The sequence below is a fragment of the Octodon degus genome, unplaced genomic scaffold (assembly GCF_000260255.1).
Source record: "Octodon degus isolate 3935 unplaced genomic scaffold, OctDeg1.0 scaffold00046, whole genome shotgun sequence".
In the NCBI taxonomy this organism is placed as follows: domain Eukaryota; kingdom Metazoa; phylum Chordata; class Mammalia; order Rodentia; family Octodontidae; genus Octodon; species Octodon degus.
In genome coordinates this window covers 12678400-12692697 of record NW_004524622.1, presented here as the reverse complement: position 1 = coordinate 12692697, position 14298 = coordinate 12678400, and the positions used below count along the sequence as shown (strand labels likewise).

At 38.4% G+C, this 14298-nt stretch overlaps 1 pseudogene; it reads right to left on the bottom strand.

The window, feature by feature from the left end:
- Nucleotides 1–8833: 8833 nt before the first annotated feature.
- LOC101571739 overlaps nucleotides 8834–14298 on the bottom strand; it is an 11715-nt pseudogene continuing 6250 nt past the window's right edge.

Below are 14298 nucleotides of genomic sequence, written 5' to 3'. Positions count from 1 at the left end.
AGAGAGAGAGAGAGAGAGAGAGAGAGAAAGAGAGAGAGCGAGAGAGAGATGTCAAATGTTCACTGTAAAAGTATAATTGTTGCCTGTTAACACTCTCCAGAGATTTAACCACTGAAATGTCCATGGTTGATAAAAAGCAACAGTTCTCTGGTTACACTTTGTACTTAATGTGCTTAAATCTGCTCCCACCTAACTGGATCTGGTATGCTTGTTATATTTAAAGATAGATTCTTTTGTATTCCCTTGGCATCTACTTCCCAGGTATTGTTTGCCTTTAACAGGAGGATCTAAAAGGGGGGGACAGAAGTGCTGATAATGAGGACATGGCATCCCAAGGACTCAAAATTCACTTTACTGTTCCTGAAAAAGCTTTATCGAAGAATCTGATACCTTTTGGTAATAATGATCCTCTTATAATATATACACGATTTGTTGTTAGCTAAAAGAGCCCAGGACCAAAAAGAGTTATGAGAGTTCCTGGGAATGATGAGCTTTTGTTGTTTTTAGGTGTCAAGATTTGTCTCTGTTGCTAAACCCTTATATAAAACCCTGAAGGGAGGTAATAGCCTCCCACTTAGATTAAAATTCAGAACAGCAAAAGCATTAAAGAATTAAACAAAATCTCTCAAGGATTCCAACTCTGGCCCTACCAGATATCACTGAGCCCTTTTGGCTGTTTTTTCATTTGAAAATAGGAGTTACAAAGAGAGTCTTAACTTAGGCCTTAGGGCCATACAAATACCCAATAGCCTGTCTGTTCAAAGACTGGACTATGTGCCTTCTGGGTGGCCATCATGCTTACAAGTCGCTACAGCAATTGCTATATTAGTAAAAGAGGTTGACAAATTAACTCTGGGACAGAAGTTGAGCATATTCATGCCACATGTGATAGAGACACTGCTGTAGGGTCCTAATAAAAGGTGACTCTCCAGCAGTTGGCTGGCCCAGTACCAGAAAGCCCTCCTTAAAAACTCATCTAACTCTTGAGACTATACAGGCCATTAATCCTGCATCCCTCCTTCCAATGTCATTGGAACCCCCAGAACAAAACTGTATCTACTGATAGGGAACCTTCCCTTTTGAGCATGTCGAAGTAGACCTCACTGAGATCAAGCTGACTAATCACCCCCTGCTATGGGTTCCCCGTTATGGTAGGCTCAGATAATGGGCCTGTTTTTGTGGGTAGAGTAGTTCAGAGCCTTTCTGGTGTTTTGGGCCTAAAATGGAAGCCTACTGACCCTAAAATCTTGGGTCAAATACAGCAACAAAACTGCACCCTGAGGAGCACCCTGTCCAAACTGTGTGAAGAAATAGGTGCGAACTGGGTGTCTATGCTTCTGATGGTCCTGCCGCTGTCATGCTGCACCCAAGACCAGGATGGGCTCACTCCTTTTAAAATCCTATTTGAGCTCTTTCCCATCTTGCAAGATGGCAGATGAAAAAACTGAGAAGCCAGACACTAAAGAGAAGAAACCTGAAGCCCAGAAGGCTTCTGCCAGTGGCACTGGTAAAAAGGGTAAGGTGAAGGCTAAAAAGTCCAAGAAGGAGCAGCCCCACTGCAGCCGAAATCTTGTCCTGGTTAGAGGAATTGGTAGATACTCCCAATCTGCCATGTATTCCAGAAAGGCTTTGTACAAGAGAAAGTACACAGCTGCTAAATCAAAGCTTGAAAAGAAAAAGAAGGAGAAATTTCTTGCTATCATCACAAAACTAGTAGGTGGAGACAAGAATGGAGGTAGCTGGGTGGTTAAGCTTCGAAAAATGCCTAGGTACTACCCTACTGAAGATGTGCCCCGAAAGCTCTTGAGCCACGGCAAGAAACCCTTAAGTCAGCATGTGCAGAAACTTCGAGCTAGCATCATTCCCGGCACCATCTTGATCATCCTCACCGGGCATCACAGAGGCAAGAGAGTGGTCTTCCTGAAGCAGTTGGAGAGTGGCTTGCTACTTGTTACTGGGCCTCTGAGCCTTAATCGTGTTCCTCTACGAAGAACACACCAGAAATTTGTCATTGCCACCTCTACAAACATCAACATCAGCAAAGTGAAAATCCCCAAACACCTCTCTGATGCTTACTTTAAGAAGAAGAAGCTGCGGAAGCCCAGACACCAGGAGGGCGAGATCTTCGACACCGAGAAAGAGAGATACCAGATTTCAGAGCAGCGCAAGGTGGATCAGAAAGCGGTGGACTCTCAGATTTTGGCAAAAATCAAAGGTGTTCCTCAGCTCAGGGGCTACCTGCAATCCATTTTTGCTCTGACAAATGGAATTTATCCTCATAAATTAGTGTTCTAAATTTCTTACTAAGAACCTAATTAAATACCTGATACATTTAAAAATAAATAAATAAAATAAAATCCTACTTGAAAGACTTCCACCCTTGGTGCTGGTATTGAAAAAACTATAAAAGATTGAGACACAAGGGATCACTACCTTTGAATCCTTAAATTGGGGGAGGAGATCCTGACATCCATTTCTAATCAGAAACTTGTTAAGTCCTTACAGGTTCTACAGTCTACTCTACAGGCTACACCCTCCCTCTTCTGCCGTTACCACTCACAACTCAGAGAAGCCAACTCCCCTTTGGCAGCTGAGCCTAGATCCTTGCTATGGATCAAGAAGTGAGACCAGTCAACTCTTGGACCCTGCTGGATTGGACCATACCCTGTTGTCTTGAGCACTCCCATCGCAGTCAAGGTAACAAAACAAATTGGATTCACTGCTCCCACCTTAAGCTGCCCTCAACAGATCAACAGTCAGATAAGTGGACTTTACAAAAGACTGCTAACCCCTTCAAGGTCAAACTGACCAAATGTGGCCCTGTTGGTTCTTGTTAGGACTAACAGAGGCTCAACACTCTCCCACCACTTATACGTGGTGGCTGACTTGCTACTCAGAACCCTGAACTCTATGTCTTCTTACTTGACCGTTTTAGATATAAAAATAATAATAACATGGGCACATCCATCAGTACAAACAGCTCTCATACTTGTGGGGATGCCACTGAAGATGGGAGATTCTTCTGCTAGAGCTGAAGATGTAAAACTATTGCCCCTCGGGCAGACAAAAAAAATCCCTTTTTGAGTGTTACTAGGGTACCCCTCACCAATGAATCATGTGATAAACTAAGTGAATCAAGGATTTGAATCATGTACAAAATACAGTTGAGGAATGTAAAGGGTTAATGTAAAAGTAATGTGATGAGTTAATGTAAAACTAAATGTAAAAAATTACTCTACTGAAGTTTCTGTGACCCTGCTTCCTTGTCAGACCACAAGGAGGCTTGGTGTACCATTGATAAATCATTAATAGGCTGAGAGTTCCCAGGAAACAATGCTCCCAGAAAAAAATGTATGCTGAGTAATGGTCACACTGTCCCTAAAGGTACTGTTCTTTAAATGACAAATTTGTTTGCCAAACAGGATGCAGTTTCTACCTTTAAAACCTCTATACTTCTAAGGCTCCGGGCCGTTTGTCCTCTCCTGGGTGAGTATGGTCAAGTGGTCCCAGGCCCGGTAATAAAAGGCTCATATTTAAATTTTAATTTGGACTCAGATCTGGTTTCTATGTTGAGATCCCAAAACAGAGGCCATATATTTGGGTTAAAAGGAGAAAGGGTTTATTCAAAGCTAGCTCCAAGGAGATAGAGGGGCCTATTTTGCTCAAACCACCATCTCTCCATTTACAGGTAAGCAAAGGTCTTTTATGGAAAGCAACAGAAGATACAGCAGATCTTCACCCTTGCCTCAGCACTTCCTGCCATCATCAGCTCACCCTCTTTCTGTAGAAAAGAAAACAAGCTTGTGGCCTCCTGGAGCGGGCTTCTGCATGTGCTGTCACTTTCTGGCTGAGGAAAGGAAGAGTTGTGGCTGTGGGCTCAGCAGGAGAAAGCTTGGAAAAGTTGTTTATCTCTAAAAGAAAAAGACCCCAACTTTTAAAGTTCCATTTTCCAGAGTTGGTTACACCTCCCGCCATCACACGTGCCTGATTTTAGCCTTAGTATTGAGGGCCTTAGCGACATCATCTGGTCGTCTGATTGGCTCTCTCATGCTACACGGTTGCAGAGATTCCATGAAAGGTAGCTGGAGCACAAGCAAGGGACAGCCAGCTGCCTGAGCATGAAGACATATTGCTAAACAGCGTAATCAACTACCAAAGAAAGGCGGTTGGGGGCTATCTAGCATTACATCTGCTAGCAAGGCTTTCAGCTTTTAGGCCATCGTGTATAAGATCTGCTTTCACACCCTCCACATTTCTACTTTATTTCATTAAGTGGACACACAAGAAAGTCTTTCATATCTTCCCCCTCATCTCTGATTTTTTTTTCCTGAAGATATCGCCAGTTAACCACTTGCGACTTTTGCTGGTCACAACATGTCCCACATTAAAGGGGATGTGGTGGATGACTGGAGTCATTGACATAAAAACTCTTGCCAAATGTGTGCCACAGCTTTAGAAAGAGCAGTTCTTAGAGTAATTTTCCTCAAGTCCATTGTCAACTCTACTCATGTCTTATAGAGGTGGCACCACCTTGACCAAGCTTATAATCACGTATAAAGTGGATCAGAAAGAGCAAAACAAATCCAGTCTATATGGTAGATTTGAGCTAAGAAAGCCACTGGCCATATTAATTAAAGAAAGTGAATATCTGTGACATAAACTTAGTTCTGCCAGAAAGGTATGTCAAGCAAATATTTAAGAATTCCCCTTTTTTGTAAACTGATAAGAATTGCCCTGTGGGAGAAATCACATAATTTAGTAATACCAAAACCAAGAATTACAGTTCAGCAACATCTTTTGGATTTCATTGGTATACATAGAGAAATACAAACACATTTTTTATTGTCTGTCAGAGGTGAATATTTTATTTGCATCTAAATACTATAGGTGTTTGAATTCAACTAAACAATCTAACACTGTCTAGCAGTCTATAATATTAGTGGGTTATCCTCAGAAGTTATTGACTTGAGCCTTTTATAGCTCATCGTATTAATATGGCTTTACTTTATATACCTCGTTTTTATACTTTTCTGCTGAATGGTTAAGACCAACATATACCAAGACCTATATAACAAGAAATGTAACTTTTGTATCTGATAAGGTCAGCCACGTACTCTCAGGATTTATCCTGTAGTCCTGTACCACCCTTTGTATATCCTTTTGTCAGTGTCAGACATGAGAATGAGTCACGGCCATTGCTTGACCAATTTGCTCTCTGTGAAAGCCTAAGAAAATGTTTTTTCTCTCCATGTGACTCTCCCCAAGCACACTATACACTATACATCATCAAAGACATTCCTCTGTGGCTCCATAATCTTATTTATTTATTTATTTATTTATTTATTTATTTTTTGCTCCGAATGCCCTCAGGGGTGGTTTGGCTGTCTGGAGTGTTGTGGGGATCAAACTACAGCAACATGAGGCTGACAGCTTTGTGGAAGCAGCCACTTAAAGAACTGAGCTAAAGCCAGGCCCCCGCCATAATCTTCTTGATCAGAAAATTTGGAGCACAACTGAGTTATATGTTGTTACAATACAGGTTCTCCTATGTCCCAAGTCTTCACTGACCTTGAAAGGCTAGGGCCAAATGTTGGCTGACCTTGCAGCCCTTCCTTTTCTCCAATTTTGAACTGCTAACTTAGGTTGTTAACCCTCCAGAAGAAAAACAATTATTAACCTGCAATATATGCAGTTCGGTTTACCCTACCTGTCTAAATATCAAACATTTTGGCATATAATGGAACAAGTATTTTGCATCAAATATTGATATGTTGAACTTTAAGTCCTCACAGAGTATGAAAGAAAGATAATTTTATAAAAGTAGAAATAAGCATTTACATATTTTTACAAAGAAATTTAGAAACATAACCATATACGGAATTGTAAGTCCTTATACTAGGGAGACAATACGATATTTACAGATGTGGGTCTGGTCTATTTCACTAATAAGTATATCTTCAAGTGGCATCCACTTAAATAGGAAGGCTTTGAGTTTATCATTCTTTATAGCTGAGCAATACTCCATTATATTAAAGTACCACATCTTTTTCAACCATTCCGCATGTGATGGGCATCTTGGTTGTTTCCAAGATCTGGCTATCACAAATAGCTATAAACATAGGTATGCATATATCACTATGATATGACACTTTCAGTTCCTCCGGGAAAATTCCCAATAGAGGAATAGCTGGTTTAAATGGGATTTCCAGTCCTAGTTTTCTAAGGAGTCTCCACACTGATTTCCATAACAGTTGCACCAGTCTACACTCCCACCAACAGTGGAGAAGCGTTTCCCTTTCCCCAATCCTGTTCGCAGATAGTATCAACCTCAAACTAAGAATGATCAAATGAAATAAAGAAGGCCACTATATACAGGTTAGGGGAAAAATTTAAGAGGAAGAGGTAACACTCATAAATGTGTCTGCACCAAACAAGGGAGCACTCAACTATATAAGACAAATCTTAATGGATGTGAAAAATCTAATATCCAATACCACAATTTTAACAGGACACCTTAACACCCACTTATCCCAAAAAGATAGGTCAACCAGACAAAAAATTAGCAAAGAAATAACAGAACTGAACCAGAGTTTGAAACAAATACAGAGTGGTCCACCCAAACACAGCTGAATACACAATTTTCTCGGCTGCACATGGGTCATTTTCTAAAATAGACCACCTACTGGTCCATAGGTCATGCTTAAGTGTATGCAAGAAAACAGAAATTATCCCATGCATATTATCTGACCACAGTGCAATGAAACTAGAAATAAACAATAAAAGAAACCAGAAAAACCCCCTAAATGCATGGAAATTAAATAACACCCTACTCAGGAACCCATGGGTCATAGATGAAGTTAAACAAGAAATTTAACAATATCTACAATTCAATGAAAATTCAGACACAACTTATCAGAATTTATGGGATGCGATGAAAGCAGCTCTCAGAGAGAAGTTATAGCTGTGAACTCACACATTAGGAAAACAGAACAGGAACAAGTAAACATCCTAATGTTCACCTCCAACATCTAGAAAAGAAGGAACCCAGGAAATCTGAAGGTGGAATTTCAGGTTGTAACAAGGTGAGAAACATCCAGGAGATTGCTTGCCTAGTTAATAGAGCATGCATTTCTGAACCAGTTATTGTTTTCCTACTTAACTGAATAAGTCTCAGGCAATTTAAAAGCTGTTGCCTGAAGTTAATGTTAATTGACATTAACACATTCATTATGTTAAAATTTAGATTCCACTGATCAGGAGTTTATATGACTTATCTTGGCTCTATTGCTCAAGACTTCTAATATGAAAAACAAGCAAAAAACTAATTTAGCAAAAATATTCCACACAAAGAAAAAAACACAAAGGCAAAACATCTGTAGCCAAATTGTCCATTTTTCTAGTTAAGGGATAGTAATAAAAGTTAATTTTCAGCAAATAAGCTTTGGCAAATATTTTGAAAAACTCATTTGTGATGAACCAAGGTCAGTTAGCCAAAAACAGGGGTAAGTTTAGATGACAAAAGTTCATTAACATCCACCAAGTAACTGTATGCTCCATGCATAGCAAAGGACTTTCCTTGTAACTGTTTCTAATCTAGAATAGAGTAAGGAGGGCTGGTGAGATGGCTCAGTGGTCTAAATCACCTACTTAGAAAAAGCTTAACAAAGCACAGGGACCGCGGTTCAATCCCCCAGCACCACATGCCAGCCAGCCCCGCCCCCTGGTGGGCTGAGCTGGCCACACACACACACACACACACACACACACACACAAATAGAAAAAAATAGAATAGAGTAAGGGATGTCACTGTGTATATTATTTTAGCCATAGTTATTCCAAAGAATCATCTTAAAAATACTTCCATAAAAATCAGAGTGTGATTTTAGTTTTGTCAGTCATGGTATGTCACAATAAAATCATCCTTTCTTTTTCTTTTTTTATGTATTTAGTACATATTCATCAAGATCTCACTACACAGATCAGACTCATAGTGATCCACCTGTTTTTAGCCTCCCAAGCACTGAGATTACAGGCCTGCGCCACCACGCCCAGTCTCAATTGCCATCTCAGTGTAGGGTGCAGGGCTGGTACTGCATGCTGGGGATCAAATCCTGGTCCCCACACTAAGCAGGTGCTTTAAAAGACTGAGCTATCTGACCAGCCCCAAATCACCCTTTTCTAAGTCACAGGTAAATAAAGCTTTTCTAGAGAGCAATAAAGTAGCACAAGCTGTTATGTTTTTCAGCATTTTACAGCAAAGTTTTTCAAACAAATCACCACTACTTCTAAATTCTCAAAATCTTTTAATCCAAACATTTTTCATTGACAAATAGTTGAAGAACCTTGAACTCTAGGTTGCCTCACAAAGAAGCCTAAGAATGACATCACACCCCAAATGGCTTACAGAATTCTAGATGGTCCTGAGACCCTTCTGATCATCATAGAATAGAAGTAGTTATAAACAGAGAAGAATGAAAAAAGAAAAGGCAAACAAAAGCACCAAAACAAATCAAATCAACTGGGTACCTCAAACTGAAACAAAAGAAATGCATGTAAAGTTTTTCTACCTCTGAATCTCCTCTTGCTCCAATCAGTGTCCCAAGATAACCCCTGGTGGTGAAGGCACTTGTCTCACCCAGTGGAACTGAGGACCAAATAAGCACAGAGGGATAGAATATCTCCAAATGGTGGATGTCCTGACTGCATCCAAATGGCCCTGCCAAACAACTTACAAGAAGGTGCAAACCACAGCAAGACTAAATCCCTAGCAAAAGCGTTCCAGTGGGAGCTCCGGTGGAGCTCTTCACCAGCTCCCCAAATAACCCTTTTCCTTTTACCTAGTCATCATCAATGCTCATTCTACATGATAAGCAGACATTTCAGCAACAAATATAGACAGCTGGGCAACTTTAACTTTAGCTTCTTGTTTAAGTTTTCTTAAAATAGGTAAGTAAAACTACATTGCCCTGGCTTAGGGCCATCAGCAAGAGATGATCTAGATCTTTCACTATCTGTGTTTGAGAACAGGATCAATTCCTTTTGATGAAGTCATGATAAGTCAAATGCTTTGTTGTAGAACCCTATAAAAACTGTTCTGGGAAGCCATGTAACCTACACCGTCTCTGATCTTCCACATCATTTGTTAGCCATTTGTTTCTGTCATCAACTATCTTCTTACTGAATGCCAAAGTAATGGCAACATCATCTTCAGGACCAGAGTATCTAAACAAAATGTGATGCTTTCCTATTTCATAAAATATTCCTCTGCTTCTTTAGCCATATCGGTACCCAGTGCTTTGTAGTATTTCATTTTTGAGGATTTCTGGTTTTCTATATGTTTTTCCCATCCATCAAATTCAGGAATACTGTAGAAAGAAAGCTCTTGCTTATTTTTGCTTGCCCTTGTAACCAGAGTAATACATTCTTCAACAAAATCATGTTTCAGAAGCAATGGCCAATGGTGATGGGTGAAATTAATAAGTAGGTCTTTTATGTGAGAACCATATTTTTATTATTAATTTTATTGAGAAACAAATAGCAATGAGACAGTTTCAAAACCAATTAGTAGGACAGTTTCAATAATTAGTACATTGCATATTGTTATCTTTGTAGTGGTTATTCATAGTACAAGATGCAGACATGATATACTGTCCAAACATTATTAGTATAAAACTTTCTTCTCATTGAATTAAGAGAAGCTAACTGTATATCTATAAGTATTTTCTATATACAGATACAAAATTGTCCTTCATTTAAATCCCCTTTTAGTTTAGTTTTGTCGGAGATGGGTATTCCATTGCCATTTAAATATTGAAGGTGCATGATTTCAGAAAAATAATACAATATAGTCTATTAGTCCATAATAGTAGTGGGCTATCTGTAGGACTGGCATTGCCAGAAGTTGTTGACTTGAGCTTTTTACAGCTCAGCATATTAATATGGATTTACTTTTTATACTTTGTTTTTATACTTTTCTGCTGGATGGTTAAGACCAAGATAAAGTAAGACCTATATAACAAAAATGTAACTTTTATATCTGACAAGGTCAGTCAACTGCCCTCTGGATTTATCCTGAAATCCTGTACTGCAGTTTGCAAATCCTTCGTTAGTGTCAACCATGTGGATGGGACACAGCCATTGCTTGACCAATTTGCTTTTTGTGAAAGCCTGAGAGAATGTTTTCTTTCCATGTGACTCTCCTTAGGCACACTCTACATCATCGATCACTTTCCTCTTTGGCCCCATAATCTCCTTGATCAGAAAATTTGGGATATCACTGGGTTGTGAGAACCATCTTGTCCCTGATCAGTCATAATCATAATCTTCCCATGACATAATGTTTTTAGAAATTATGTATCATCATAACCTAGTTTGTACTGTAGACCAACTATCTGAATAATATTTATTTCCACATTTTCTATAATCTGTTTATGAAAAGCTTGTCTTATGTTAAGAATTTTACCCTTTAGTGTAAAGACCCCATATCTGTCTTGCTGAATTACATTTAATCTAGATGCTGCAGGTGACTTGGTTTTGTCTTTCTGTCAATATCAGCATACACTCCAGGGGATACTCACTACCAGCATTGTTAGCATCATCCACTTTGGGAATTCTTTCATTTCACTATGTTTTACTAATGACTGTTTCTTACTCAACTGAGTCTGAGACATAAATTTCAATCAGTTCACAATACTTTCTACAATATCACAATTAGAGGCTACTTCAAAATTTTTTTGATAATTGGCATTTGGATCCCAACCTTTTGGACTGCAGAGTGATATTTTCCTTAGTTTGAGAATCAAAATTACATTTTTAATAAGACAGTAAAAAACCTATGTTTGTTTGTTTGTTTACTTGAAATGGTTTCACTGATCCACAAGTTTTGTTCTTTTTCTTAACTATTTCAATAAGTTTAAAAACAACTTGATCTACTCCATAATCTGCATGCCGTCTACCTTTGTAGTTGTGATACTATTTACAAACCTGATTTGCTGGAATCTTTTCTTTCCTCAATAGGACAAACATCTCATGTTTCACTTGCAAGGTCCTGCATAACTTTCAGGGCTATCCCAATTTCAACCAATTTGTCTCTCACATAAAGGTCTGCATAACTGCAAAATCCATCTACTGGCAATTTCTTCCCATTAAACATGACCTGACCCCTTTACATGAAGCAACCAAGTAATATGCTTTTCTTCTCAGGAGGGCCATGATGTCCTTGTCACGCTTTCTATCTTAAATCTATTATTATAGATTGGATTGTAGTGTTATGCATGTGTAATCTTCACCATCAAAATGTTTAGTTTTGGCTTCAGACGTCTTCATCATATTATTCATCCAAGTCTGTTTAAAAGCATGTTTGCTTTCTTTGCAGGCTGTTTCTACTATAAGCTTTGCACTGAAAATATTACAAAGTCTTGTACCATAACCCTTGCAGCCACCTGTAACTTTTTCCCCACCATCATCATAGTTGCTGGATGTTAAAAGCTGTCCGAATGTTAAAGCAGGAACATAAGCTCTCTTTACTTTGTGTTTTACTGCTGGAACACCTTTTCTGTTACTCCAAATGCTTATAATGATAGAATCAGGATCAGCAGAAACCATAAAAAGGTCATCGTCTTCTCCCTCTGCTTGTTGTCACCAGTATTGACCACAATTTCATCAAAGATCTAATATAAGCCTGGAGCAGAGGAGACTTTTCTACAGTGAACGCCTACATCTTCATTACTCCCCCACATCAGCTGTGTCACTGGTTCCCCGACCCAATACATGCATCAGAACAAATGACAATATGTTCAAGCTGTATCTTCTTCTAATATGCTCTCCCAACAGACAACTTTTTTAAAGAATCATTTTTGTTTGCAAGCTCTGATTTTTTTTCCCACAGCATTGATCTGATCAAAAAATCTGATTGTGGACTTCCTGTGGGGTCAGCTGTGTGTGGAGCTCAGAAATGCACATCTCTTGAATCCTTTCTGCTTAAGTTGTCTAAGGTGGCCCCAGAATATGGCCCCAGAATTTGTTCCTTCAAATCAACAAATCTTCAAGCCTGGACTTTCTTTTTCAAGGCATCTTAAACCTTGAGTTGGAACCCTTCATTTTATCTATTTCAGCACTGAACGAACTTGATGCCTGGTATCATGAAACTTTACACGTAGGTTTCGTATCTTCAGTTCTGTGAGTTCTTTCAACCCATCAGGACATTCTCCAAACACTTCCTCATCCTCAAACTCAGGCTTTATAAGGTGCAACTAAATTGACAAGAATTAAGAACACTTTTATAGCTCTGATAAGTTTAGGAAAGTGTCAATGAATACAAAGAGATTTATTATCCAACACATAAGTATATCTAATTTATAGAATAAAGACAAATGTTTGTTCAATTAAAGCCAATAGGTGTGGATCGAGTTTATATGTCAGGAATAAATTTAAAAAGTATCTAGGGGCTGGGTAGATGGCTCAGTAGAATAAGTACTTGCCTAGCAAGGGCAAGGGCCTGAGTTCAATCCCCAGTTCCGAAAAAAAAAAAAAAAAAAAAAAAAAAAAAAAAAAAAACACGATATCAGGTCAGGTGTGGTGGCATGCACAAGAGGCTGAGGAAGAAGGAATCTGAGGATAGCTTGGGCTACAAAGTAGTCTCAAAGCCATCTTCAAATGCATAGTGAAACCCTGTTTTAAAAACAAAAAAAATAAGAGATCTCAAATTTTATATGTCTAGAGTGTAAACATATATGAAATAAAAGAGGGCACCTATTGGTTATTAGTATATATTAAAATTACATAACCCTAACTCTATACATTTAGAGCTTAGAGTGGAATTATAGTTTGTTTTTAGATGTATACGTACATCTATGCCCAATATGTTTATGCCATGAACTAAGTTGAAAGTTGTTTGTTTAACCCATCATGAACTATTTACTGAAAACATTTTGTAAGTTAATACTCAAACGTTTCTCTAACTCATATAGGTCACTTTTACTAACCAAAACCTAATGATGAAAACATAAGAAGTTTATTTTAATAAAATATGAACCTCTTTTTTTAAATTTAGTTTTGTAAATTTAACTATGAGTGTTTTAATATTTTAAAAAACTGCCAGGGAGATAGCTCAGTGGAATAAGCACTTGCCTGGCAAGCAAAGGACCTGAGTTCAATCCCTGGTTCCACCAAAAAAAAAAAATTTAAAAACCATGTGCACAGACATAGAAAATTTAACTTTTGAATTATAGGCAAAAATAATTATTTTAATTAATTTATTTTATTTATTTATTTTTTTTTGGTGGAACCGGGGATTGAACTCAGGCCCCTGCGCTTGCGCAGGAAGCGCTTATTCCATTGAGCCATTTCCCCGGCCAAAAACAATTATTTTAGATAGCCGATCATAACAGGTAATACTATATATATATATAATGTTTGGACAAGGAGAGCTCTTATGTGTGCTACACAGACATTAATAGACATTGAATTTATAAGGTTGATTTTTCATATTATCTTGATTACCTAACAACTTATGGAAATCTGTTACTAACTTTAAAGCTATCTTTACTCTTACCAAGTGATTTAAATTAGCCTACTGTTACACTACATGAACCGCAGGCATCTGAAATAATGTCTTGAGTGTTCATTCACCTATGAGCCCACACAGGAGCACTTTTATTGTGTGTACACATGTAGTTTTCCTGTAGCAAAGCAATGTGTTCAGGGCCTGGGAGATGGCTTAGTAGAATAAGCACTTCCCTGGCAAGCACAAGGGCCAGAGTTCAATCCACAGTTCCACAAAAAAAAAAACAAAAAACCAGCAACTTGTACACTTTGAACATTTAAAACTGTACATTACCTTTTCCTTTCCAGTGAAAACAAAAAAAGAATTTAAGACTAAACCAAGAAAATGACATTAGAGAATGTCAATTCCAAGTTAAGTCCCTACAGGTTCTGCTGATTCTCCCACTGAGGGCAGGGCTCAAGTCATCATCAGGAGAGAATTTTATTTTAAAGGTGTCATTGTAAACTGCAAGGCTGTCTGTTAACATCACAATTAAACACACCAAAGGAAAAGTCATGTTGTCAAATGCTGCTTAACCCAGTCAAACATCTCAAACCCACCCTTTGCTGACCTTCTATGCCCCATTTTCAAAAAAAAATTTAAATTTTTTTTTAAGTAAGAGAAAATAGGGGCCGGGGAGATGGCTCAGTGGAATAAGTGCTTCCCTGGCAAGCACAAGGGTCTGAGCTCAATCCTTGGTTCTGAAAAAAAAACAAAAACAAAAACAAAAAGTGCCTATAGCTCTTTATTTGTTG